The sequence below is a fragment of the Canis lupus genome, chromosome 7, assembly GCF_003254725.2.
Source record: "Canis lupus dingo isolate Sandy chromosome 7, ASM325472v2, whole genome shotgun sequence".
Lineage (NCBI taxonomy): Eukaryota > Metazoa > Chordata > Mammalia > Carnivora > Canidae > Canis > Canis lupus.
The window spans coordinates 80,159,567-80,187,145 of NC_064249.1; the positions used below are offsets into that span (position 1 = coordinate 80,159,567).

The following is a 27,579-nucleotide window of genomic DNA, read 5'->3' on the forward strand; positions in this document are numbered from 1 at the left end:
ATGTCCAAAGACCCGTGTGGAGGGTGTCACAGCCACAGGTCTGAAGGGGAGGGACAAGGATGCTGGTGACACTGGGCAGGACCAGGTGGTAAAGGGCCAGAAGTGGCTTCACGGATGGTTAATGTGCAAGGACTCAGGACAGAGTGAGGTATCCCTCATTTGGGTAAATAAAATTAAGTTTCTACCCGTCTGTCTGTGATTCGTGTGAAAGTGGCCACAGGGATTTTCCACCAAATCCGAGGTTGTGTGTGAGATCAATACAGACACTGGATGCATTACAGGGAATCCACACTGGGGAGCCTCCCTAGATCTCAGAGAGAGAGAGAGAGAGAACGAGAGGGATGGCCCTCTCTGGACAGCTGCAGCTAAGGGCCGCCAGAGGCCCGTGAGGTCAGCGAAGAGTCATCCCGAGCTCCAGGTGGACAGTCGCCAGGATGGTGCTCCCCATGTCCACTCACTTTTCTGCGGGGCTGCTTCTCGCATAGGGAGCTCTAGGTACGCCCAAGATGAGGGGCAGCTGAGATTTAGTTAGTTGATCAGGCTTAATTATCTGTTCCCAGCAAGCAGAGGATGCTGGCATGTTCTCAGTCTCAAGAGTCACAGCCAGTATCTAGGTGGCATTAGCAGCTCACATCATGCTCGCCAGCATCCTCTCCTACGGGCTTTGCAGAGGCTCTGGAGGTACTTCCATTTTGCAGGTAAGGAAACTGAGGCCAGGAATAAGTATTCCTCTTGAGCCCACTAGCTAATAGGTGATAGAGCTGACATTGGTGCTGACCCTCCGCTGCGCGTCACTGGGTCTCTGACTGTGGGACAGGCCTGCTGGGTCTGCCCCTGGCTCCTGCTCACTCGTCCCGGAGAAGAGGATCTGGGTGGGCCCTCAGGGGTCTGGTTGTGGGGGCTCTCTATTCTGACCAGTTGGCATCTTGCTTGTGCTGGCTTTCTTGGGGTGTACAGGGTCACCTGGCAATCTTGGGCCAGGCAGGAAGGTGGTGATGGCTCTGCTCTCAGAGAAAAAAGCTCATGTGTGTGTGTATTTCTACCACCTCTGGAAGGAAGGAGGCCTCCCTTTGGAGCCAATGTTTGGCCGATTCAGGTCGAGTTCCCAGAAGCAGAGCTTGAGGCAGAGATTCAGGTGCTGTGATGCATCCAGGGAGCACTCTTGGGGAGTACTTGTCAGGGAGAGAGGAGGATGTGTCAGGACAAGTCTTTCCTTGGCTCCTTCCATGTGAATTGCAGTGCACGGATAATCTGGCTTGGCAGCCAGGGGCAGGCCTCAAATAACCCTCATTCACCACCGGCTATTCCCACGATGGTGCTGCCGGTATAGCTTCCAAGGCATGCCCTTGACCAAGAGTGAGGGTCTGGAGAACATCACATGCAAAGGCAGCGGGGGAGGAGGTGTCCCAGCCAGAGAAGGGGATCTGGCCAGGGGGCAGCGTTGCATCTACTCCTCTGCCTGTCTACACCCCAGCTGTGAAGACAACCAGATGTGGTTTTGCACCGGACTTAGCAGTAATTTTTATCGTAGTAAGCTTGCATTTTAACAGCGTAGGTATTACGATAGAAATCGGTAGTGCCAGAATCTGTCTTCACTGAAATAAGTATGTGCTTTTTTTTTTTTAAACTGTCACTTTATTCTCAATAGGTCATACAGTCCCATGACTCTAAATGCAAACATACCAAAAGGTATACAGTGACAAGTCTCCTTCCCATGTCTGTCCCCAGGTGGCCTGGCTCCCCTCCTGGTGACACCCTACGTTACCAGGGCTTGGGGTTACTTTCCGAGGACAGTCTATGCACACCGACAACGGCGGGGGGTAGATTTCAAAGCTTTGGTGCGTCTAATGCAATACAGTGAGACAACCGCTGTCGGTGTCTTCCTTCCAAAGCAGATGAGCTCAAATGTGCCTTTTGTTTGGAGAGAGAGAGAGAGCGAGAGAGAGAGAGAGAGCAATCCACCCAGTCTGCTCTCAACAGAATGTTCCAAATGCATCCAAACCCGACACTTCCAAACTTTTTAAAGTCACTGTATATACAATCTATGTTGGAATTGCAAATTTTTACTACTTCCTCATTAAGGCAAATCACCGATAAAGAGTTCGAGATGCTGTATTACAGCCCTTGAAAGCCTCAAATATTTAAAATAATGTAAAATTTCACAGAATTCACCACCTAGTCCCAATTATTCCAGCCTCACTGTATTTATTGCCTGATGGCATTTGCATATTGTTCAATGACTCACTGCAACGGGACTCGTTACTCCTGTGTGTTTAGATGCCCTTTAGTGCCAGCACCTTGTAGACTCTTCACCGTGTTTTCCTTTCATGGAGTGACTGCCCAGATTCAGAGGTGCTTTCCCAGCACAGGAGCTGGCTGGTCAGTGATGGAGGACCCTCTCCAGGTCGGGGAGCTCCCTGTTATAGGAGGTGAAAGAATAGCCAGGACACGTGTCTACAAAGTCACACAGGAAGTGTATCCCCTGAGTGCCAGGGGGCGGGGGGCAGGTTGGCTACCCGGGTCCTGTCCTGGCTGAGTGTCCTGTCTCTGGAGCTTCATTATCATTATTGCCTTGATAGGCCCTTTACCTTGTTTGAAATCCAGGCCATCGTGCTCATGCTCTGTGAGCTTATCTTCCCAATTTTGGTTTCCCGGGTGCTGCCTAATGCCTATAAATGGCCAAATAGAGAGCTGACTTTGTAATCTCATAGGCCTGGCGTGTGCGTGTTTTTTCTTGCAAGCAAACTCCCCCCTTTCCCTTCTCCTTCATGTTCATACTCTCTCTGAGGTTGCCAGAAAAATCCTCTAACTTGTGCCTGACCTGTTTCAGCCCCGAGACGGATTTTGGTGGCACCCCCATGAGGCCAGGGGGTGAAAAAAAAAAAAAAGAAAAATCTCATTTCCGTCCAAGAAATGGAATCATTATCTTGATTGAAATAGTATCTTCCCTCAACCTGCAACCAGATAAAGCATCAAATTGGTGGGGTTTCCTTATCACTGCACAGTTTGCAGGACGCAGAATAATGGCCTGTCAGCTGCCTCCGGTGGGCGGGTTCTGAGAGGCAGAGCCCACAGCCCTGGGCCTGATCTGGATCATACAGTGTCTGGTGCAGCCTACAATAATTCCGTTAACGACAGCCCTTCTTCTGTTAAAGCGAGCAGGCTGTGCCAAGCCTGGAACAGCGCGAGAGACGCAACCACTGCTGTAACTGTGGGGGAGGTCTTTAATTAGACACCATTTAACCTATAGGAGCAATTGCCCGAGAGACTAAATGCTGTAGATGTTTATCTGTCCTGGAACCTGGTGCCCACGAGGCCTGCGTTTTCCAGGACTGCAGTCAGAGTGCGGGGTATGGGGGTGAGAAGGAGGGCTGGGTCCTAGTTTTGGGTGGACAGCCAGAGGCCAGCAGACCAATGCCTTTGGGAAGGAAATTGAAAATGCTGTGGGCAGGGAGGCAGGAGGTCTGGGTTCCAGGGGCCACAGTCTGCTCGTTGTTCGGAGAGGGTGACGTGGGGGTGCCCGCAGGAGGAGGTGAGGCAGTGTTTGCACAAAGTCCAGAATACCAGCTGTACCCTCACCCCTCTCTGTCCCCCATGCCCTGAGAGGGGAGGCGCTGCTGTGTCCCAGGCCCTTTTGAGGGCTTACCCTGTGGCGGGCCTGTTCTAACCATTTTACATGCATCGATTCACTTAATCCTCACCGCAGTCCTATGCATTAGAAATTCCTATCATGGGTCTTTGGCCAGTGAGAAGGAAAAGAGAGGTTAAGTAACGTGCCCGAGGTCACCCAGCCAGGAAAGGGGTGGAGCTGGGATCTGAAGCCCAGCAGTCTGCCTGGAGCTCTTGCAAACTTAGAGTAGACTGCTTCGGGGCCACATGCTATAGTTCAGACACGTGGGGGCTTTCACCAGACCTTAAACGTTCATCCCGTGATAGGGAGAAGCATCTCTGTAATGTTCCAAAAGGCACAGAGGTGGTTCCTGAGGTGCACGTGGGAGGTTGAATCCTGTTCTGGCCAAGGATCCTGGTCTTGGGCTCCTGGGAGCTCTGACCCTCTCTTCACGTGGGATCCCGCCAAACGGTCCCCAGGGATCTGCGCACTGCAGGGCCCTGAGGCCCCAGGGGAGGCAGGGTTTGCCCCCCATTTCCCTGCCCCCTGTCTAGTTCATCCCCTGACTTCCTGCAGAGCCCTCTGGAGGCTCTTGGCACTGCCCTGTGGGCCAGGACTTCCCCAGAGAAGGAACCAACCCCCGCACCTGCCCCAGGCCTGCTTCATTCCCCTTGCCCCCCAGGCACAACGTAGGTGGAATGGAAGCCCCTGTCTTCAGAATCTTGTTTTCAAGAGGCCTGCCGGCCTGCCAGTGAGCGTACCTGATTACCATGGTAATCACCAGCCGACGGCGTGATTGTGTAATACATTTCCATCAGAAATATGAACAGGTGTGCAGGGGAAATCAACAGTTATCAACAAGCCAGGTCTGGGGTGATTAATAGTGAATTTGGGATTGCTCAGAGAAACAAAAGAAAAGAAAGAAGAAATACCTTCATTTGTGGTCAAGGTCCTTCCTGCCCTGCCTCGCTCCCCCTGGGTCTGCTCACATTCCTCCTCGCCCGTCCTTCTCCTCCTTCCTTTCCAGGGCGTAGCCGGCTGTCAAATACACCTCCTCTAGGACGCCCTCCTTGGGCCACTCAGCCTGTGGGAAGTTTTGCCTCCTCTGACCGGTTGCAGCCCCCCACATGGGGCCCTGTGTAGTCTCCCTCCCTCCCAGCCAGCTGGAAGCCCCCCTCACCCCACCCCACCCCGTCGAGGGACATACCTGGTCTGCTCTGCAGCCGTGGCCACCAGGTATAGAAGCTGCTTAGCCAGCTCCTATCAGCTGGAGGCTCCTCAAGGCGGATGAACCCCTCACCCACACTGAGCTAAGAACCTCATTGTCTTCCTCGGGGTCCAATTAAATCGCCACTGTGACACGCCTGGGTGACTCTAGAGCTCAGGATGCCGAAAGCCAGATTTCTGTGTTCCTGAGGAGAAAACAAAATTTGCTGGCATCCGGGTATCCCTTCCAGGGACCAATGCAGCAGCGGCAATCCAGAAGGACAAATGCAGCACTTGTGACTCCTATGCCTCCAGGTCACTGAGTCCTCACCTCCTCGACCCTCTTTCCAAACCAGTTGTTCTAGCTCTGGACATGGGAAACCGTGCTCCTGAGACCAGGAGGGGTCCTCCCGCTCCCACCTGCTGCAGGCCCCCCGGGGCTCCTTGGGAGCCAGTGTGAGGCTGGGGGGCTGTCCTGCGCCGGCCTCTTCGTCCCCGTGAGGGGGAGGCCGAGAGGCTTGAGGGAGGAAAGGCCTTCTTCACTCTCGAAGAGGACAATACATCAGAGAAGCCACCAGACCCGCTCCGAGGATGTGAGAGGCATGAGCTAATATTTTGATTTTTTTAATAGAATGAATAATAAAGAGCCCTGAGTGTGTCTTGGAACTAATTTTGAAGAACACGTGCTGCCACATGCTCCTCGAGTTGAATCGGATTCCTAAAGAGTGGATAACAAAAGGTTTAAACCGGGGGAAAAAAAGACATTCCTCCGCCAACTTTTCTCCCTTTTAATTCTCTTCTTTCGATGCTTCTCGGTTAACAGTAACTTTACGAAAAGATGAAATACAGTCAGAGCAGGAGGCGCTGAGCCTCGGAAGGACGCCTGAAGTGGCAGCTCCGGCTTTTGTTCTGCTGCATGAATGGCTCCAAGGTGGGTCCCCTCCCCGGGTGCAGTAAATCCAGGGCCTTGCGGGCAAACAGCAAACAACCAGGACAGACGGACAGACAAGGCACCACCTCCCTCCACAGGTGTCTGCCTCCACGCGGTGGGGCCAGGCAGGAAGCAGGTGGTTTGAAGAGAGTTGAGTCCAAAGGCCAGTGCAGGACAGGGAACCCACAGGACCTGGGGCAGTAGCCCAACCCTGGGGCCGAAGGGGCAGGGAGAGAAGGGATGCTGGAAGCAGAGACGGTGAGGGTGCTGTGGAGGGGGCCACCCTGCCTGGGCTGTGCCCTGGGGCGCCCCTGTAGTCAGGGAAACCAGGCATTCAACATCTGCCCTCCCTCCCTCTGTCCTCCCCCTGGGGCCCCTCGCGCTTCCAACAGGAAGGAGCACAGAGGGGAAATGACCTGTGCTGTGGTCCGTAGGGGTCATGGACAGGGTGCATGGACAGGGTGGAGAGTGGGTCTGAGGGGGCCAGTGGACACAGTGTGGCACGATGACTCTTCTCCAAATGACAGAACAGGGGCAGAGAGGGAGCCCAGCATCCTTCTCAGGACAGGCCTGGGTAAAGGCCAATTTTAGGGTCTCCAAGAAAGTCCCCGTCCAACGAAACGTGCCTCCTCCCCAGCCTATTCTCCAAGGGTCACTGTTCTTCCTACCAGAACAATACTGTCACAAAGAGTTCCCCTGCGAGAGGAGAGATGGGCCATACTGAAATGCCACATCCGATCCTACAGTAAGAGAAGGAGCTGAAGGTGGGGCAGGGTGGGGGTTTGGTGGGGTGACAGCTGGGGCAACCCTAGCAAGACGCCTGGGAGTCTCTAGGAGTGGGTCTTGTAGGACGTTCCAGCCCGAGGGTAGACGAGGAAAGTGGGTGTCAAGCCGAGAGCACCGGGCAGCAAGCTCCCAAGGCCCAAGCACGACGGGGGGGCCATCCGCCTACAGAGGAGTTTTTGCAGGTGGCCGCCAGCCTGAGGCCACCCCGAGACCGCTTGCTCGTCCTGGGGTCACAGTCCTGCTGGAGACCGCCGTGGGCCTGGGAACTGCAGGCAGCTCCCAGGCCTGCACCCTGCGGGGGTTCCTGCTGATGAGAAACGAGACCCGTGAAGCTGTAGCTCACATTGACTGGCCACAGAGCTGATAAGCCCTTGCCGGTGTCGTGTCATGTGTGTCCAACGGTCCGCGAGGTGGGCATCGCCCTACAGCGGAGGAGCAGAGGCAGGGAGGAAAGTCACTGGCCCAAGGCCACATCTCCCAGATGGCTTGATTTTCTGCACTGCCTCCCAGCCTGGCTGCCTGCCAGAAGTCCCCTGGACAAGCAGAGAAGGTACAGAGGGGCCTCCTCTGTACCTGTGGAGAAGTGAATGTCATTCGAAAGTTGGAACGTGCATTTAAAATCATTTTATTTGGAAATGATTTCAAATGATGGAAAAACTACAAAAATGAAAATAGTACAAAGATGACCTTTATTTCCTTGTATCCTAGTTACATCTGTTGTTAAGGTTTTACCCCACTTCCTCTGTCATGCGTGCTCTATCATGCATACGCACGCGTGCACACACGTGCACATAGGCATTTTGTCTGAACCATTGGAGGGTAAGTTACCCCTAAATACTCCGGTATGTGTCTGGTTGATCAGTAAATGTAACACAACTACACACATGGGTCTGATTTACCAGTATACCATTTGTATTCCAGTTTTGTCAGTGAGCCTCCGAGAGCACCTTGCCCTCCAGGAGCAGATCCCAGCTAGGGGCCAGGGGGTTGCATTTAGTTGCTGTGCCTCTTTGGCCTCCTTTAATTGGGAACATTTTCACAACCTTTCTTTGTTGTTTACGACCTTGACATTTTTGAAGAACACAATCCCCCCTTCTTATTTTCAATAAAATATTCCCGATTTGGGGCTTGTCCAATGCTTCCTGGTGGTGAGATCCAGGTTACACGGTCTTGGCCAGAATCCTGCCTCAGCAGTCTTGGGTTTTTGGGTTTATTCTCATGCGATCTCACACTGGTGAGCCCTCCCGGTCCTCTTTGGTCCTCACTGGTGATGTAAATTTTAATCTCCAGGTCAAAGTATTACCTATTTCTCTCCTACGTGGTAATTGTCTTTGTTCTTCCTTGAGACTAGTGTGTGGTCTATGGAGAGACCCTTTGAAACCTGGCGTATACCCTGCTCCGCATCAGCTTTCCGCAGGGCTAGTATCTGTTGATGTCTCTTGCCTGATCCAGTCCTTACCAGGAGGGCTGCAAAGTGATGCTTTCCTGGCTCCAGTGCTCCCTCCGTATTTATGAGTTGGCCCTTGGCATGCTGCAGTAGCACTGTATACGGAGGCGGTATACGTTTACCATTAATAAGCAGTAAGATGTATTTGTTATCTGTGTGGACTGATGAGTTCCCGTTTTTCTGATAGTTTATTATTTCTCACTGTGCTCAATTATATTTTGGTACATAAATTGGCCCAGACTTGACGGGTAGGAGCCTCTACAAGCTGACTCTCGTGATATTTGTAAATGCCGCCATCCCTGTTGCGGAGCACTTTCTTTACTTTCTGGAATGAAAAGAGGTTCCAGGCTCATCATGTACCTGCCATGAATGAGCCCTGCAACCAGTCCTTTCTCTGAAATGCCTGGTTCCTTTCAGTGGGGAGTGGTATTAGAGACCAAAATCTGGGCTCTAAGAGTACCCACTACTGCTGGGTGTCTTTGCCTCTTTGCCCTTTCAGGGGGTGGAGCTAGGAAATACGTGCATGTGTGTACACATTATCTTTCGTATGTGCATGTACACGGATATATACACACGCACATAAACGTGCATATGCGCTCACATGTTCGTATGTTACAAGTCACAGTCCCTGTTAGTACCTCCAGTTCCAATCCACCTCTGCAGGGCTGCTGCTTGTGTCTCCCCCCGTTCCATATTCATATGTCCTTTCCCCACAGTGAAAACCTCAAAGCTGTCAACACATTCAGTTGTTTGCTTCATCCTATGTTACATCAAGAGTAACGTCAAGATGGCTTCACGGCTGCAATAAACAAACCTTGCCCTCCCACCTCCATCTCTGCTGCGTTCTTAAATAGCTCCAAGGAGTCCTTTCTTTCTTTCCTTGGCCTTGGTGGGCTAAGAGTGCTTATTAGAAATACAGTCAGGTTTGTTTTTTCCACTTTGTTTTCAGTTTTAGGGATTTTCTCCCCCTCCCCTTCTTATTGGTTTAAATTTTCTTAAATGGGTAGAATGTTAACATCCTCTCAAAAGCCAGAACTACACAAAAAGCTGTACTATGAGATGCGTCACTCTCTCCTGCATTCCCACAGCCCCATTCTCCCCTGCAGGGAACCAACTTAATTCTTTTATGCTTACACTTCTATTGCTTTCTGTAGAGGTAAACACGTTTTTATGTACGTCTTTTAATTTTCCTTTCTTTTTATACACAAAAGATACCCTATCATATATGCTTTTTTTTAATGCTTTGCTTTATGTGTTCAATATCATTTTCTGTAAGACACTCCACGCCAGTTCATAGAGGTCCTTTCACATTCTTTTTTATAGCTACACGGTACTCCCCATGTGTGCACACCATCATTTGTGCCACCACTATCCCCAGGATGACAGTTGAGGTGGTTTCCTGTAGTTTACAATTCCAAATAATGCTGCAGCACTCAGGCATGTGTGTTTCGGATGCTTGAGAGTGTATCCTCAGGGTCAATGTCTAGGAGTGAGCTTCCTGGCTTGAAGCCTTAATATGTACGGAGTTTTGTTAGGTGTTTCCAGAAAGCCCTCCATGGGGTTGTACTGGTGTGCTTTCCACCCCGTTTTCTCATGACCTTGGGACAGAAGGTGGTGTCAAATTTTGGAATTTTTTGCCAATCTCATGAGTATGAAATGGTACCTTAGTGTCGGTAGTTTGGATTTGCATTTCTCTTATTATGAGTGCAGTTGAATATTTTTCCTGTGCTTAAGGATAATTTTTATATTCCTTTTGTGAATTGCCCATAATTTGCTCATTTGCCCACTTTCAAGCTGGGTTTTTGGTTCTTTGTCTCTCAATGTTTAAGACCACACACACACACACACACACACACACACACTAATGATCTTATTTCTTTACCTATGATAGATGTGGCAAATATTTCCTCCCAGTTCGTTATTTAACTTTGACTTTACTTACGGTGTATGCCACAGAAATTATTTTTATTTTTATGTAGTTGATTCCTCAGTCTTTTCTTTGGTTGCCTCTGGGTTGTCAGTCACAGATAGAAAAACCTTTTTGTACATTGAGGTGATCGAAGAATTCACCCACGTGGAAACACAATTTTAATGGCTATATACTATTTCATTGGAAAGAAAAATCATTGTTGTTTATAGATGCTAAGAGGCGAATTGGGATGGCAGGCAAATGCAGCAGAGGGCAGAGGAGGAGGGACGGGAGCATGTTGCAAGGGCGGGGGTGTGAAAGCCTGGCTCCCAGGTGGTTTCGGGATGAACAGAAGAAATGGGTCTCTGCCCCTCAGCCACAGAGGCTCAGGCAGGGAATCAGCCCCCCTGGGAGGACTATGGGAACTTCAAAGGAGAGGCGGGGAGGGATATAGGGGCAGGGCAAGGGTAGGGCAGAGCTTCGGGAGTCCTCACCCTCAGGCTGTGTCAGTGCGTGAGCGCCTCCTGAATGTTGCTGCTTGGGCACCTCACTGGCTTCCCCCAGGTCTTGGCTCTTCTCTGGGGAAAAGTGGGACCTGAACAGGGCCTGAGATGAAATGAAGGGTGCATGTGTGTGCAGACCGGGGAGTGGCGAGGCGTTGGGAAAAAGAGGGGCGAGATTTCATTCTGGAGGGGGTGGGAAACCACTTCAGGACTTGAAGCCATTTAATAAATCCTGTCAAGTTGGGGAAAATGGGGTCGGTGACTGTCTCTTCCCAGAGCCACTGTCAGGATTAAATGAGGTAATCAACGTAGATATTTTCCTTGGGCAGAGGGCCTGGCGTGGAGTGGAAGCTCGGCGAACGTGAGGCTCTTGTACTTGCGGGTGTTTGTTGGGGGTGGGGGTTCTACTGATTCTCCTCATCGGGTCTCAAGTCTAGTGCCCTCGATGCAGTGGGACACCAGTGGGACTGTTCAAATCATGGTGCCAGAGCAGGAAGTCTAATAATCAAACCTTGAAGTAAACCATCTGTCCGCTCTCTGGTTGAAGAGGAAGATGGCTCCAAGGTATCCATGTTATAGAAATGGAAACTGAGGCCCAGGGAGGGTCACGCAGCATGTTGATGGCTTACAGGAGGTCCCTGCTGTCCCCCAGGAGTCCTCCCAGAAGAGACGTGGGCTCTCAGGCCCTCCCAGCGCATGGCCCTGCGGAAACGTGTGCCGTGGGCCTCCCACAGAAGCTTCCCAATAGCTCTGGGTGGCCCGCTTCCTCCCGGGCCGGGCTCCCCTGGAAGGGAGGAAACCCCCAGCCAGGAGGAGGCAGCAGCCGGGTGAGGTGCCACCACAGGACCCCAGGCCTCTGTTGCCCTGCTCCTCCCGCATCAGCTGCAGCCCGACAGGCACGTCCCCCCCCTTCCCCGCCGTGACCCCGCGAGGCCAACCAACCAAGTGTGTGGAAAACTAATAAGTCTGTGGCCCTGTGGCTGGAACCCGTCCTTCAGAGCTCGCTTATCTGCCTCTCCCCGGGCTCCTGATGATTGAGGCCAGGAGGTTGCCGGAATCTCTCGGACCACATTTAGGAGGCCAGGCATGGACACGGGCTCTCTACCCCTCCTCTGGCAGAGAGACCCCAGGGTCCCTGAGCAGAGCGCCTCCTCCCCCAGGGCCCGCAGGTGGCTGCCCTGAGACTTAAGACGTGCTGGGAAGCCCCCACTCAGACCTATCTTCCCACTGGAGGGCTGCTGAAAATACTTCTTGCAGCTTCTTCAGCCACTGCCCATCGCTCCAAGCCTGTCCGGCCTTGGCGCCCAAGCCCATGCCACGTGTCCCCAGATACCCTTCTCAGTCCTTCAGAATGAAGAAGAGTTCCATCCCCCACCCCCACCACACCCCCAGCCGGCACAAGGAGGTCTCAGCTTCCTGGGCAGGCCTTGCCATGTCGGCCCTTCATCCAGGTGGCTGAGAGCAAGACTGCCTGTCCCTTTCCGTGAGAACGACCTGAGAGCTGGAGCTACTTCTCCTTCAGCTCTGACTCCTCCCCAAAGGCTGAGCCACCGTGTCTCAGACAGTGGGTGCTCAGTGTTGAGCTGCTGAAATGCAAGTGGAAAGACCGCAGTGTTCAGGAGCCGGAAGTATGCTTGAACTCTGGCCAGGCACTTGCTGAGTGTCCTGCGGAAGCCCCTTCAGCTCTCTGGGCCTCTATTTTCCCGTGTATTAAATGGAATGATCATATCTGCTGTGCAAAGCTATGGCACCAATAAAGTCGGCTACGTGCCCAGCCTGGTGCCCCGTAGGCCCACGTCCATTCATTCAGACACTTACTATGTGCCTTCTTTGTGCCAGGCCGCGGGGCAGCCAGAGGGCAATGAGCTAAGGCCTGAGTACAATTCTGCACGCTGACATTGGGCGCCCACTCTGCCCGGGTCATGCTGGGGCTGGTGCCGGGCTGATGGGTGCAGCATCCCTACCCTCAAGGTGCCCGTGGTCTTTCCCATCATGGAGACTGTGGGTTTTCCAGATCCTTTCCAACCATGCAGTTACTGAGATCAGCCCCCAGAATTTCGTGATGGGTGATTTCCAGAATATACCTCACTGAGTTGAGGCCCTGGCTTAGGTATGCGAATTGAGGGCCAAGAGGGAGGGAGGATTCTTTTTTTTTTTTTTTTTTTTTAAGATTTTTATTTATTTTAGAGAGAAAGGGAGAGAGAGCACAAGCCAGGGGAGCAGCAGAGGGAGAGGGAGAAGCAGGCTCCCATGGAGCAGGGAACCTGGTGTGGGGCTTGATCCCAGGACCCTGGGACCATGGCCTGAGCCAATGGCAGACGCCTCACCGACTGAGCCCCCAGGTGCCCCCAGGAGGGGGAATTCAAGGAACAGGGCTGGCTTCCTGATCTCAGAGAGCTCTCTCTGTGTCACACCCATTGCTCTCCAGAAGGTGTTGAGATGGCCAAAGCAGGCCTCAGTCCCTGCTGTGGGGAAACTAGATGTGGGTCAGCCAAGGGAAGGGGCTGGGAGACTGCTTTGTCGTGCTTTAAGAGTCAGGCCTGGGAGCATTGTAGGCCGGGAGTCTGCAGGCACGGGGCGGGGGGTGGGGGGGAGAGCAAGTGAGGCTCTAAGCCGTCTTGTGCCAGGGCGGTTGGACCTGACAGCCCCAGGTTCTAGTGCCCCACTCCCAGTTGGGTGGCTGACAAGTGCCAGTTGAGTGTGGGCTGTGTGCAGAGCCCGGGGTACACTCCCTGTGGAGTCAGGAAGTGAAGGGTTCCTGCCTCAGGCAGCAGACCATCTTTGGGTGGGAAAGCACCACACTCCCATGACATGGTGGCAGGGGGGCAACCACAAGCCCCTGTGGCCACACAAAAGTGTGACTCCCATCATCTGTCATGTGTGTGGAGAGGATGGGCCTGGAAGATGGGGTGACCCCAGGGAGGGTGGGCTAACCTAGGAAGGCTCTGGGGCAGGCACCTGGGTGCCCAGACCTCACAGGCTTTCCCAGGTTCTCACTTCCTTTGCTGAGGGGTTCATGGGTCTCCTCCTCCTCCTCCTCCTCCTCCTCCTCCTGGCCATCTCTGGATGTCTGAGAACCAGCAGGAGTGCCAGCCCCTCCCCCAATCCAACAGCCAAGCCACACAAACCCGAATATATACGAAAATGCTCATCTTTGGAGCTGTCCCTGGTTTGGTGTGCTCTCCCAGGGGCAACACTTCTCTTTGTTCTGGATGCCTCTCCCCCTTCTCCCAACCCAACATTTCTTGGGGTGGGGGGTTGGACCTTGGGACCCCAGCTCTCTTCTCAGCCTACCTGTCCATCTCTGGAGAGGCTGCCAGGCACACCGGGAGCTGTGGTGAATGGGTCCCCGTCCATCAGGTGCTCCCTGAGCAAGAGGAAGGAAGATGCTGGTTAGCCAGAGTAGGAGGGGGTGCTGCTGCGGCACAGACCTGGCAAAGGCAACGCGTCGGACCACTCCTCGCTGGTGGCAGTTAGGCAGTGAGGAGCGCCATCGGGTGTGTGCAGATGGTGGGAACACCCTTGATCACTGGCCTGAGCACTCACAGGTGTTGCTGGGGGAAGGCCGCCTTTGGGATGAGCACAGTTCACATGGGGCTTTTGGTGAAAAGCTAATGGAATGACATATTAATTGCATATCTGACAAGTTAAGAGAAATAAGGGGTGGAGGGAGGAGATGGGGTCAGGGAAACACAGAACCCTTCCCCATGCTCCCCCGTAACGGGGAGAGTGGGCAATTTATCTCCCACCACAGGACATTTCTGAGACCAAAGATGGCCATTATTATAAGGGAAAGCAAGTGTAGAATGAGACTTTCTCAGTAAACAGGAGACTTTGGGAGCCGGTATAATTGGCTGTCGGTTGTCCTGTTCATTTTGCCCGTGAGCAAAAAGAAAGAAGGCTTCACAGCCCTCTAGGTAGTTAATGGGCTGTGTGGCCCTTAGGATATCACCTCACCCTCTGACTCCTGGTTTCTCTCCCATAAGTTTCATTCATTCATCCTGCAGGCATTATTTTGTGCCTTTCACGTACAAGGCAATGGGCCAAGGGCTGGAAAGTCAAAAGTGAAATCACATGGTCTCATCTGGGGACCTGGAACGGTTAAGGAACAGTCGGGGGAGGCTGCCTCTGACATATGTCCAATTGAGTGGCACAGATAACGGTAAGGAAAGAGCAAGGTGGGGAGCATGTGCCCATTTTATGGAAGAGGAGCCTGAGGCTGGGATGGCATCACGTGCCCAACAGCACACAGCCAGGGAGTGCAGAACGGAGGTGCAAAGCCTACGCCGCCTGGCTATAGCGTCTGTGCTCCTTCCTTACCCCTCACCTTCCTCTTCTCCACGCCCCACTGGTTCCTCCTCCTCAGCCCCATCCAACCATCTGGCCACAGCTCTCATGGTGCAGACATTCGCCCCCTGCCCCAAGGAGACAGGTCAGGAGCCCCGCAGCAGGTCCCGAGGTGGCTGCGGGTCTTGGCCAGAGCACATCCCTTCCAGCCTTCCGAGCAGAGGGGGTGGCGGACAACAGCGCGCTCAGCCCCCGGGGACTGCTCAGGGGAGCGGGAAGGTCTGCGAAGCCCTGGGCAATGCTGGATGCAAAGGATGGGAGACCAATGGTACATTCTCTGTGCAAGCCCACCGAAGCAGTGACCGGACCCCAGGGAGCCGGACCTGCCCGAGGTCTCACTGGCATGTGCCTGCATCTCACACCGGTACTTTGTAGCCTGGGTCCTTCCGCTAAGGCATTGCCCCCCTCACCTCTCCATGGGCGCCTACCCTTGGTTTTAATGTTTCAAAAGCAATTATTAGTGAGATTGAGCGGTGTGAGCGGTAGTGGCGGGCATTTCTACTTGGTGCTTTTCCTTACCGATTTCCGAGAACTCCTTAGACCATCGGGTTAAAGGTAGGTCTGTCGTGCACAAGTACCTCCTCCCACCCAGGTGACTTTCACCTCGGACTGTGGTGTCTTTAGGGCCTGAAGGTTTCTGACTTAGTCGAGTCGTCCCTTATGGTTTATGGGTTTTGCAGCACGTGGAGGGAAACCTGCGCGTTGACCGTGTACTTGTCAAAAACACAGATTTGCCAGAGCATCAAGGATCCAAAAGGTTTGGTACAGATATCCAGGAACGCTCTTGCAGCAAGCAAATATTTCCCAAGGGCCTCTCTGCCGGGAGGCCCAGGATCACTGTGGACCCGCCCAGCCCTCGTCCTAGACATCTCGCCCAGCACCCCAGATTTTGTGCCGGGCTCTGCCCTTTGCTCTCCTTTGCTTGGCTGATAAGCTCAGCGAATCAAATATTTGACTGTGCCCTCAGAGTATGTTTTCCTGGTCACCAAGGCCAAATCCGGGCACAGGGACTTGTTTTTCCTTTTGGTCACCCTGTCCTCCTCCCCTGTCCCTTCCCCGTGCTCCGAAAGGCATCTGAAGATTCTACTGAAGCTGTTTTATGGGGGCGGGCACCATTATCTGTTGCTGCTTTCATGGCAAACTTTTCACAGAGCCAAGTACAGAAAATTATCTTTTCAAACATACCCTTTGATGTAATTTTATAAGATCTGCGGTAATTGCCCTAGAATCAGCTCAGAGGAACCTTGAAATCCAGTAGCTGCTGTGTTATAAAAGAAGCAAGAAGCCTGGGCAACCAGAAAAGCACTATTAATCCTGTTGGGGCTCATCCTTACTAATTCATTGTTTCTGGAAAGCGGGGGAGAAAGATTGCTTTGAAAAGTTTCTTGGAAGGACCCAGAATCTATTTGCTAGCGTGCGTGTGCACACGCACACCCACCTGCGGCACTACAGGGATCTGCATTTAACATTTCAAGTGGGTAACTCAAGCATTAGGTCTGTGCTGGGTTGGTGACTTTGGTGTCCCCATGTCATAGTGCCACATGCTTTCAGGGTCCTTTTTTTTTTTTTTTTTTTTTTTTTTTTTATTTGCTGGGCTGAGTCACAGTCAACTGCAAAGAGGCAAACATGGAGGCCCCAGTAAGGGAGCAGCTGGCAGGGAGAAGGAGCTGGGCCAAAGGCTCAGAATAGCTGGTTCTGGCGCCAAAGGGTGAAAAGGGCAGGGGAAATGGGTAGGCTGGGACCCGTGGGAGGGGCAGCCCGGACAGGGAGAGGAAGCGAGGGTGGGTGTGTGGCTGTGGCCTGGGGATGGCTTGTCCCGGAGACGTTTTCAAAGTGGAGATTCAGGAGTGGGCGAGAGGCCTGTGAGGGTGGAGGAACGGTCTGGACTTTGCCTCTGGCCAAGGAGGGACTGGACACAGGGCTACGTCCGGATAGCCATCGTGCGGAGGGCAGACGCAGGCGGCTCTGGGGGATGGGTGGATTGGGCTTCAGCGGGCCAGGAACAGGCAGGGTTGAGCAGAGATCAGGGCTGGGCTCAGCTGAGGGCTTCCAGCTGAGGACGGGGTAGAGGCTGCCTGGGGCACGGGGACAGAGCGTCGGGAGCCTCCCTCCTGCTCAGTGTACAGGAGGTGCCCACTCGGTGTGCCAGGGGCCTCACTGGCTGCATCCCAAAGGGCTTGTTCCTGGTGGACAGCAGTCTCCAGGGCCACATCAGCAAAACCATCACCTAGTATTTATTGAGCACCTACTGCATACTGCGTGCTGGACAAGGCTCTGTGCAGAAGTCAAGAGATGTCTAATAAGCAAACATAGCGAGTACTAAAAAATTGGAGCCCTTGGCAGCCTCTCCCAGCTAGAATCCCAGAATCTGAGGAACTGGAGGAGATCTTTCAGAGATCAGTAGGTTGGGTCACCCCCAGGGCTTGGATTGCACACTGCCATCCTTGCCAACTGCTGAGTGAACCCTGAAGGCGCCGGCAGCTCGTCACCCCCAGGGCTCCTGCTTTCACCTTGGGGCCACACTGACCAGTAGAAGGAACATGGAGGGCAGGAGAGCACCAGTCAGGGGCTCCAGGCCCAGGTCCTTCACCTCTGGGCCCTGGGTCTTGGAGAGCCCCTCGGTGCCTCAGCCTCCTGGTCTTTGCCCCCCGAGCCGGCCACACAGCCCCAGCCCACCTGCCTTGCGGAGCTGCCGTAACAGCACCTCGCCCTCCAGGCGGGGATCAGCTGTTCACAGAGGGCTTTACCTGCCCATCTGAGCCATGGTGAGGAGCCCTGGACTTAAATGAGCATGGGGATGCGTCTTTAGCCTCCACTCTGTTTCCAACTTGCTCCATCAGCACAGAGCCCTGCGGGGAAGCCTTGGTTGAGCCGCTGGTTTGCACTTTGTAGGTGAGCTAACCCAGGCTCAGAATGGTTAAGTGACACGTCCAAGGACACGCACATCCAGCTTGTGACGGTGGGCTGTCTCCTGGCACTCCAGACCCGTGTGCCTCCCACCCCACAACTCTGTGCTCTCAAGGGAGATCAAGAGACGATAGCAATCATAGGATCCGCCAACTGTGCGGGTTCACTTACTGCAGCGCCGCTGCGTCAAGCTCCTCCCCCAGAACAGCTTGGGAAAACAGCACAGCGGCCCTCATCAAGGGCCTGCCCCGTGCCAGGCCCATGACCTACCATGTGCTCACCGGCCCGGCCCAGAAGCACCCTCTGAAGCACGTAGGCAGTGCATCTTGCTGCCCAAGAGAATCACTAATGTGGCTCCCAGAAAGCAAGGAATGCCCTGGAAGTGGTCTGTTCCGTTTTCTAAAAGCAACACATGTTTTTCATCGTTCTCCATAATCATCTCTAATTTTTAATGTATGAGGGATTCTTTTTGCCCAGATAGTTGAATAAAACTGAGCATCAGAAAGATCAGCCACATCCTATCCTGTTTCTTCGCATCACTTCTGCTGTTCACCCCCACTCTCAAGTCACACACTGGGGTCCTCCTCATCTTCATGACAATGCCACCCCCTGGGTATTTTCATGTCCCTTTAACAGATGAAGATCTGAGGCCCAGAGAGGTCAAGCAGGGTGCCCTGAAACACTGCGCTGCCACTGCCTTCCTGCCACGTGGTAGATCTGTGAAAGAGACCTAGTGGTGCGAGCTGGGGAGGAAGGCTTCCTGAAGGAGCGGGGGACCTGAGCGAGCTGGCGGGGGGAGCCCTGGCACACAGAACACACAGGGCTGCCCCAGTGACCTCAGGGGAGGAGGAGGTCCTGACTGGTACCACAGATGGCAGGAAGAGAGGGGGAGATTGCCGCAGAGTGTCTGGGCTCAGAATGGGGGCATGGGGCGCTGAACATTGGTCGGGCCACCCTGTTTCTCGTCGGGGGTGCAGTGCCCAATGCACTCCCTTCACGGCCACCTGAGACAACACAGCACCCAGGTTCCAGAGGCATCGGAGTCTCCTCTTCCCTTCCTCTCCCTGCTAGATGGGGATTCCTCTTTCTTTCCCCGCTTAGATGCTGCTTCAGTGGCCCTCTGGGGGAGGCCCATCCACCTTCAGGAGCCAGGGGCACCTAGCCTCCCCAGGACTGGCCCTCCCCATAGGGACACCCCCAGTCCCCGTGCCGGAATTCACACCTCCACCCTATCCCTGTATCTTGTGAGGGAGGCAGGCCTTTGTGGCCAGTGAGAAACTGAGAACCTGAAGAGTTGAAGAGTCTGGCTTCCTATTTCAGAGAACTGGCTTTGCAGACCAAGGACAAATGTTGTATGATTCCACTTGAGTGCAGTACCTAGAACGGACAAATCCACAGAGACAGAAAGGAGATTCAAGTTCACCAGGGGTGGAGGGAGGAGGCAATAATTGGGAAGTGATTGCTTAGTGGTTACCAGTTTTGTTCGGGGTGCTGAAAACGTTTTTGAAATCATGGTGATGGTTGCACAGGGCCACGAATACAATTAATGCCACTGAATTGTGCACTCAAATGGTTAAAATGGCAACTTTGAACATATATATATATTTTTTTAAGATTTTATTTATTCGAGAGAGAGAAAGAGCACACAAGTTGGGGGGGGAGCAGAGGGAGAGGGAGAGGGAGACTCCCCACTGAGCAGGGAGCCTGATGTGGGACTTGACCCCAGGACCCTGGGATCGTGACCTGAGCTGAAGGCAGACGCTTAACCAACTGAGCCCCCCAGATGCCCTGATCTTATATATTTTGTACCACTCAATTTTTTAAAGTCCTTCTCAGGTAAAGAGGTAATCAAAGAACATCAGTCAAAAAACAATGTGCAGGAAATGTATCAAGCAGGTGTGCCAGACAGGTGTGCCAGAAACCCAGCTCTGAATCCAGGCCCCACAGGTATTAGCTTTGTGGGCAAGCTGCTCAGCTCCCTCTACCCGTGTTTCCTCATCTGTAACGTGAGGTTATGGTGAGGCTTCTGTGGACTGGTGTGCATGCAGCTGGAACAGAGCAGCAGAAGCTCTGTGATGGGCGGCAGTCATGGTGATGGTGACGGTGTTCGTCACTACTGTGAAGCAGCTTGAACTCTCGGAGTTTGGGGGGTGGGGGTTGGGCTGGCTGCTGTCTGGGGCTCTGTGGGGAGGTTAATCTTGAGGGTAGGGAGAGGGGTGGGTAAGCCGGGGAGGACAACTGGGGAGCCAGTCTAGGAAGCTCATGTGCATGGGTCGAGTGGCAGGTTCTGTCTCCTGAGGCATCCCCAGCAGGTGGGGCAAGTACCAGAGCAGGTCTCCAAATGGTGTGGGGTTTGATCCTAGAAGGGCCAGGTCCCCTCCTTCTGCTCTGGTTTGCTACCCGAATATGCACAAGGCCATAGAAAGTGGGTGATGCTCCAGGGCTACTCATGCGCATCCCTGAACACTCATTGTCTTCTTGCAAGAGTAGCCTACCTTGGAGTGTGAGCCCCCAAGACACGAGGAACTGGAATGATCGGTAACTGTTTGCTCTGGGTAGAGCCATTCAGGCCAATAGGACACGGGGTGCTCTCTGCTCTGAATTGCTGTGTGAACTTCACCTTGTTGGTGTGCAGCTGCCCTCCTCTGTGAAATGAAGTGTCTATGTGTCCTTTCCACCAGGAATGCTGGTGCATTTTGTGACCTTACTTGTCTGTCTTCAAACAGAAAAAGGGGCTGCCATAACTTGATCAGCAGCAGGATTGATAGAATCGTTTTGGTTTAAGATTTACTAAGGAATGATACGGCTTGGCTCCCTATACCAGCTGGATGACTTGGGGCAAGTTGCCTAAATTTTCTGTGCCTCCGTTTCTTCATCTAAGGACAGTAACAGTCCCTATTTGAGGGCTCGGGGGGATGGGGGGTGGGAAGGGAGGTGATGGTGAGGAATAAATGAGCTAATATGTGTAAAGTTATTAGAATAGTGCCCAGCCCGTAGAAGGGGTTTAGTAAACATCTGGAGCTGCTTGCATGTGAAGAGCACTGTGCGAGCTTCCCGAGCAATCCAGGGAAGCCAGAGGCCCAGTCTCTGAATTCTAGGGGCACATTGGCCTTTGCTTAGTGACGCAAGATAGTCTCCCGTGATACAATACAACGAGAAAGTGCATCATCCAAGTGCATGAGTGTAAGTGCTGGAGGGGTTCTGGGCAGGTCAGGAAACGAGGAGGGCCAGGAGAGCATTTGGCCCAGGTCATGGGTAGGCAAAGAACGAGAAAAGGGAATTCTACCTGAGGGTGGATGTGGCCGTGTGTGCACATGTGTGTTTGGAGGTCTGTGTGTGTTTGCTAAGAGAGCATGGACAGTGGCTTACCCCGGAACGGGGAGCCTGGGCCTGGGGACCCTGAGGCAGAACGAGGATCTGTGTCACAGCCACACACACCTCTCATGCCTGAGGCTGTGAGCGGGAATATGCCTGCACCGAGCACAGGAGCAAGCCCTTGTGCATAACCCAGGGTGTGATTAATTTAATTATTTCAAAAGCCCCTTTGGTATTTCATGAGGGTCATGCCCCAGCTGTGGGCTGGACTACAACGGCAGCAGGTTTCAATAAAATCAATTAATTTAATTTGATTTGGTTTTATGTACTTGGAGCTGGTGCCTCTTGAACTCGGTATGAAAATTATTGCAGAATAAAAATGCATATTAGTACTCAAGCCCAGTGTCCTTGGACTCTCTTCAGGGAGCCTGCAGCACTGATCACAAAAGCAAATGCCCCCTGGCCTGGCAGGAGCCGCTGCCCACTGCTCCCGCGCTCACCCCCACCGGCCTTGGACAGTGTTTATGGGGGTGAGGTGTCCGTCTGTATGGCTCCCTCTCTTCCAGAAGTGCTTTCTTACCTGGCAGTGAAGTGAATGCACTTCCATTTTGCTCTCATGAACGGAGCTCAGAGGGGTTTGGAGTGGCCTCGGTCTCCAGCTCCTGGACTGCCGTTGTTAGCTGAATGAAATGGGGACCCTCTGCTGCCGTAGCTGACACCTCGACCGTGCCCCCTGAGGACACACATGGACCTGTGCAAGCCCCTTCACTTCTCCGTGCTTCTGTCTCCTGTCCACGAGTCAGAGGGCTGGGTGCCCGCTTGCGAGGCTCCTTGCAGCTCAGGGTCCTGACCTGCAGGACAGCTGCGTGCCCTGGACAGCCCTGCCTCCTTCCTGCTCCCCCACAGAGGGCCCGGAGCCAGCTCCCTGAATGGCCCACGGACCGCACCCTGCCTGCACCTCCCAGCAGGAGCGGCTTCTCCCCCACATTCCTGCAGGTCAGAGCAAGTACTGCTTTCAAGAAGGGTGGAGGGTTACGGCTCAGGGGCCACCCTGTCATTTTACAGATGAGGGAACCCGTGTCCGGAGTCACACAGCCAGAGCCGTGGGCATGGACGATTTCAGCCACATTCACCGTCATTATAAAGGGTGGGGATTTTGCTCAGGCTGCGTTTTCCAACCGTTCCTTTCATTCCTCTTTTTCCTATTGAGATGGGAGATGGCCAAGCCACCTCTGGGGCCTCCCCAGTGAAGCAGATGCTGACACCAGCCATTCCGGAGCCACTGCAGCCCTCTCCAACCCCTCGCTGCCTGCTGTCCTAGTGGGAGTGGGCTGGGGGTGCATTCCTCCGAAGCACCCCCCACTGATGCCTCACATTCCGCTCTGCCCCTCCCACAGCCCCTCCTCCCCACCTGGCGTTCAGCACCAGCTCAGATCCCCTGACTTGGTGATGTGTTTTGCACATAAGTCTTCCCTCCTCAGCGCTCCTCCGTGGCAGAAACTGAGTCTGTCCTTTCTGTCCTCATTCTCTTTACTCCTCCAAGCCTCTCTCTTGCGACAGGCACCCTGACGTGCTGAGGACTGCCCGGCATACTCTCCTCACAGCATCTGCTTAATCCCCACGCTGGCTCTGCAGAGTGGGAAGGATGGTCCCTATTTTTCTGTTGGGGGCCGTGGCTCGGAGAGAAGGTCGCACAGCCCAAGTGACAGGGCTAGGATTCAAGGCCACGGTCTCACTCCCAGATGCCTGCACCATGCCAAGTGGCCTCTCCTGCACAGAATAGGTGTTCAACAGATCTTTAACGACAGATTATACCATACTCTTCCCTCTGCCAACAGTAGATGCCCCCGGAGAGATGATGGTGATGATTACTAATGCTACTACTAACAGTAATAATAATTATTCTTCTCTACCAAGCAACTCTTAATGTGTCATGCACCAAAACAATGCCCTGAGAGGAGGGTTCTGTGATCGCCTCCACTTTACAAATGCAACTACTGAGGCAGAGAGAAGGGACTTGCCTAAGGTCACCCAGAAAATAAGTGAGCTGGGCTTCAGTGCAGCCTGCTTTTGAGGCCCAGGCCCCCAGCCTCCCCGCCCTAAAATCTCCAGGTGAACTGGAGTGCTGGGCTCTGCGGGGCTCCAGAGTTCAGGTAGCCCGCCCGGCTGTCAGGGCCGCTGGCCTGGGGGGGACGGCAGGGGGACCGACCCGGCAGCGGGCGGGGCGGGGGGGGCCGACTCGGTGTTCTAGGCCCTCGGCCCCTTCCACACCCCGCTGCCCCTCTCCCCGGGCGGGCGGGCGGGGCGGGCAGGGAGGAGGGCGCGGGCGGGCAAGAGTGCCAAGGGGAGGCGGGAGCACCGCAGGCGCCAGAGGGCGAGGGGCGCGGAGGAGGCCAGGTAGGGCTCCGGGAGGGGCGGGGAGCCTGTGGCCAGGGCTGGCCGGGGTTGTGGTTACATCACAATCTGCTTTCTGGGGTGGGGGGGTGGTTGGGAGAGGTGGGCGAACCAGCCTGAACCGGCCGGGCAACTCTCAAAGAGGGGCGTGGGCCCTGCGAACTGTGGGTGCTGCCCAGCACCCTTTATCCTCACCCTGCTCAGAAATTTTTCTGTGAATCCGCCCTGTTGGCTTAACAGTTGCCCCCATGACTGTTCCACCTCTCTTACCCTGCCCTGCCTTCCTCCCCTTCTCTCCCCTCCCCTGCCCTGCCCTCCCCTGTCCCCCTCCTCTCTTGCCCTCCCCTCCCCTCTCCTCTCCAGATTGGCTCCTCCAAGGAATCAGTTAGCCAAAGGCAGGCACCAAGCTCTTGCCCTCAGCTGTCCCACTGCCACCCTCTCCTGGAGGACTCTGGTGCGTGCCCTCCCTTGCTCTTTCCCTGCCCCTCCCAGGGCTCTCTGGGGTATGGCAAAGGAGCTTAGTGAATCAGAGCTGAGGGCCCTCCCTCTGGCCCCAGCCCTTTAGGGGCCCTTTGGGGTCCCCCCCTCCTCCTGTGGCCTTGGAGGGCCTAGTGCCCACAGACCCCTGCGGGCAGAGAGGAAAGACCTAGGCAGCCCCAGCAGGGTAAGAACCTCACTCTTCCCCAGGCTGTCTGCATTTTGCAGAGGTTTCTGAAATGGGACCTGCCCTGCCCCCTCACTCAGCAGTTAACTCAATTGGTGGAATTCCAAAGGCTGGACACCAGACTGGGGAGGGGATGTTCAAGGCAGGGGCGCTTTTCAAGGAGCCTGGATCACATCCAGAAGGGCACCACCGTCTCCCTCATGCCCCCCCCCTCCCGCTGTCCTGCCCCTGTGTCTCTCTCAGTGACCGTTCGACTTCTAATTCATCCCCGGAGGCTCTGAGTTCTTACACTTCCAGGTGGCTAGTGGACACTCTCCCTGTGGCTAATGGGAGTTTCGTGGCTTGCTGAGCTTGTGTTTGTCACGACTTTGCAGCTTTTTGACCAAGATTACCACAATCTATACATCAGGACTGTTAGGAAATTGTTTAAATAACTAGGATCTTTAACAGAACTGGACCACAGACATCAACATCCCAGTCCTGGCTTTTGTGGACGGAGGCCATTGAGATGCAGAGAGGAAATGACCTGCCCAAGGTCACACAGCTTGTTGGTGGCAAGGCTGGGACTCTAATTCACCTCCTAGCTCTGGGTCCAGTGTGCTTTAATTTTAGGCCAGCTCTGTGTTAGGGACCTAGCTTAGCACCTGGGTGGCACGGAGATGAATGACTGAGGCTTCAATGAGGAAGTTGGAGAAACACAGCATTTCGCAGAAGTGAGAAGACCCCGAGGTCCCCCGGGAGCCTGGGACTCTAGCCCCTTCCCGCTACCCTGGTGAAACGTCTCTCCAGGGTAGCTGGAGACCACCAGCAGGAGCCTAGCATCCTCTTTGGTCACTTCGGGCCTCGTCATTGTGCCCAAGGAGACTGTGGGTCTGGAGGTAGGTGACGCGTGAGCCAAACTGGCAACTCCAGATCAGACCGATCAATACCGGGGCTCTGCATTCATTGCCCTCAGCCAATATCTGAACAGATTGCAAAAGACCGAGGCATGTCTGTTCCTGCAGGGACTCTTGTCATCCTGAGGCCCTGCCAGGCATTGTGTTAGGAGACCAGGATCCCACAGATCTGGAAGCGCTGGGACTGGAGGCCCCGGCTGTTGACTCTGGGCTGCCCCAGCCCCTGGGGTCCTGCCTTCGGGGCATCGGCTGTGTGTGAGCACAGACAGGGTTGGGAAGGGCAAAAGGAGACTGGAAATTCAAGACAGTTGGGCTACAACAATCTACCTTAGGAAAGTATTTGAAGAGGAAAGGGACCGAAATTAATGATTAAAATAAATAATACTTTTTGTTGTAATAGAAGCTCATGAACTTGGACCTCACTGACATGGGATTTAGGATAGTTGAGCTTGGCTGTGGGGAGATTCACCTTTGCACTGTCTGTGAACACAGCTGGATGAATAGATAAACCGCGCACGTGACTCAGGGTGGGGAGGAGGGTGCACGCATGCGACTTCATTGTGATGACAAATTTTGGCCGGAAGCAGGTCAGCTCTGCTCACCTTGGTAAACATTTTATTTACAAACATTTGTTGGGTACCTTCCACATGCCAGATTCTGTGCTAAGTGCTAAATTAATAAGCATGAGGCAGCACCTGGGAGGGGGTGCTGCAGGGGCGTGGGAGTGGAGGGCGGCTGCAGGCGGGCGAGGAGTCTGGAGTGCCTGTGGTAGGGGCAGAGTGACTGTGGCTACATCACATTCCCGATGGATCTTTAATATTTTGACTCCTGCTAAGGAAGACTCCTTATGAGGTAAGAATGATCATTCTTCCCATTTTACAGACAGGGAAACTGAGGTTGGTATCGGGAAACCACCAGGATTCACACCAGGGCAATCTGGTTCTAGGGTTTATTCTTTTAACTGCCGGGTTTTCCGTGTTAGGACAAGGGGGGTTAGGATGGCGGGGAAAGAAAGAAAAATTAGGATGGCCTGTGACCCCCTACTCCCTCCAGATGCTTGGGATCTGGTTAGGAGAGGTAAACATGGGGCCTGGCATGCAGTAGGTGCTTAATAAGTGAATTAATTAGACCTGGGTTTGAACTGCTTGAGGGCAGATGTGGGCCTGAATGTCCCAGCATCCCCTGCCCCTGCGCTGCTGCTGGTACATAACAGACATCAAATGACAGAGCACCACAGGACCTGAGGGTGGGGGAGACCACCGTGCCAGGCATTTGTCAGTTAAGAGACTGGCCTGGGAGGGGAGGAGGGCAGAAGGGGTACACCCACGGCTGCGGGGCTTTAGGGTGCAGGGCTCCCTCCGCAGTGCTCTCATGGGCTGCTTGGAAGCAGATGCACTGAGATAGATGCAGGCAGAGCAGTTGACTGGGCCTGCGTTTTCTCCAGAGCCCCAGGTTCTCACACACACCCCCACCCCCACACCCCTCACTCCCACCCCGACCCCGGGGACTTGCCTTGGCCCTCGCCCTCTCCCTGGGACGGCCCCGCCCCTCCTCCCCCTGTGCTGAAAGAGGGCCTTCCAGGCCTTGAGCTAGGTGAACCAGGCAGGGAGGGGAAGACCATGCTGGACGCTCTTCCTCTTGGCCTCTGCTTGCTGTCCTCTGCCTTTGGAGTCTGCCCTCTTCCATTCCCACCAGGGCAGGCAAGAGACCTAAGGACACTTTCTTTTTTAAAGATTTTATTTTATTTATTCCTGAGAGATACACAGAGAGAGGCAGAGACCCAGGCAGAGAGAGAAGCAGGCTCCCTGCCGGGAACCCGATGCGGGACTCGATCCCAGGACTCCGGGGTCACGCCCTGAGCTGAAGGCAGATCAACCCCTGAGCCCCACCCCCCTCCGGGTGTCCCAAGAGCTAAGGACCTAAGGACACTTATTCCATGTGTTTAGTGAACAAACAAACACCCCACCACACTGCCAGGGCCCACCAACAGCCATTCAGAACGGGACACACTTCCTCCAACCTCATGGATGGGAGGAGCCAAAGTTGCCTCCCCCTGCACCATTGCCCCCACCCCCAAGGCCTCCATTTACCGAAGAGAATGGCGAGGAACTGGAAGGAGGAAGGATTTGCCCAAGGACACTGGGGCCCATAGAGGCAGAGCGTGGGCAAGAAAACAGGGTTTCCATGTTCCCGTTCAGACCCTGCTCTGAAGCATACCGGCCTGTGGCTTTTGGGAAACCCTGTTCAGCTTGTGGCCTGTTGGGGCCAGTGTTAGGAGAAAGCCAGCCAGGGCTTGTTTGCCTGACACCTTTGCAGCCCTCCCCAAAGGCAAACCACCCGTCATTTGTGATGGGTGCCCTTGGCAGCAACTACAACACATCCACCAAAGCAAAGAGAAGTTGAGAAGGAGGCCAAGCGGGGAGCTGGTGTTTGCTCCTGCTGGGAACCTGGGCACATTGAACTTGTCAGCTTGTCCGGCCCAGATACCATCTCGTTCCTGCTTGGCACAAGTTTATCGAGCCCATGTGTTCCTCCTTGGCAAAGGCCTTGAAGGGAAAGGAAGTGGGACTGTCCCCAGGCATTGGGGCAGTTGCCTGCTCCCCACCCTGATCCGTCTCTAGCCCCTCGACACCCCACCGATACCTCTCGGCAGGCGGCCAGCTG

General features: G+C 54.1%; 1 protein-coding gene across 6 annotated transcripts in view; it reads left to right on the forward strand.

Moving 5' to 3' along the window:
- ZBTB7C (zinc finger and BTB domain containing 7C) overlaps positions 1 to 27,579 on the forward strand; it is a 334,719-nt gene that overhangs the window by 189,875 nt on the left and 117,265 nt on the right. The gene's annotated exons all lie outside the window — the stretch shown is intronic.